We start from the raw sequence: 960 nt of genomic DNA, 5'->3' as shown, positions 1-960 counted from the left end.
CGCGGGGGAGCGGGGAGGGGGCGGCGGCCTGGCGCCCCACCCAGCGGCGGCTCCGCCCCACAGACGCGGACCCCCCCCGACCCCGCCTCACGGACCCAGCACCCCACCGCCCCTCTCCTCGGCGATCCCGTTCACCCCTTCCCACCCCCCGCCGTGGACCCCTCAGAGAACTCTGGGATGGCCCCTGAACCCCTCACCCACCGCAAACTAGCCCCTCCCCACAGTGACTTCTTCCTCCACCTCCACCAGGCTGCCCACCGGGAACTCTCCTCTTGCTCCCATCCTGAGTGCTTCCCACTCTAAGGACCTGCAAATCCCCCACATTCCCCTGGCCTGAAACTTTGCAGAGGCATTCTCCCCACCCCCGGCCAATCAGGCAGTTCCCCTGCAGACCCCAAAGCACCCCCAGATGTCCACTAGCTTCATTCACCCTGTCTCACCACTCCCAAACACCCTTGGCCTCCAGGTAGTTCTGTCTGCCACCTTCCCCTCCCCCCATGCTCCCACCCATGGGACCCCGGGGTCCTTCCCATGGGACCCCCCACCGCCACCACCACAGTGGTCCACCTGTCCACTCAGTGATGTATTGAGCCTGACAAGGGGTCCTGCAGAGTTTTCCTCACCCCCTGTGTAGGGTCAGGAGTCTCACCCCTCCCCACCGGGGCATCCTGACTAGGGTTGGCGGGGGGGGGGGGGGGGGGGGGTGGTTGGGGTCCCATGGGAAGGACCTATGGGAAGCAGGCCCTTGTCTAATGTGACATTGGGTGTCTGGCCTTGGAACCTCTGCAGCCTCATTCTCCTGCTCCCCCATCCAGACCTGGGTTAGCCACCCTCCCCAGAGGCTTCTCCTGCCCTCCAGCAGATGAATCAGCTTCCACTAGGCTGCCGTGGCAGTGACATCACTCTGACCAGTGCAATAGTTAGCTGGGATGATCCGTCGCACCACCCCCCAAAGGAAGG

This window comes from Balaenoptera borealis, assembly GCF_965194805.1.
Source record: "Balaenoptera borealis genome assembly, chromosome: 13".
Classification (NCBI taxonomy): domain Eukaryota; kingdom Metazoa; phylum Chordata; class Mammalia; order Artiodactyla; family Balaenopteridae; genus Balaenoptera; species Balaenoptera borealis.
The sequence above is the reverse complement of the archived record's forward strand: the minus strand, read 5'-3'. Positions refer to the sequence as shown.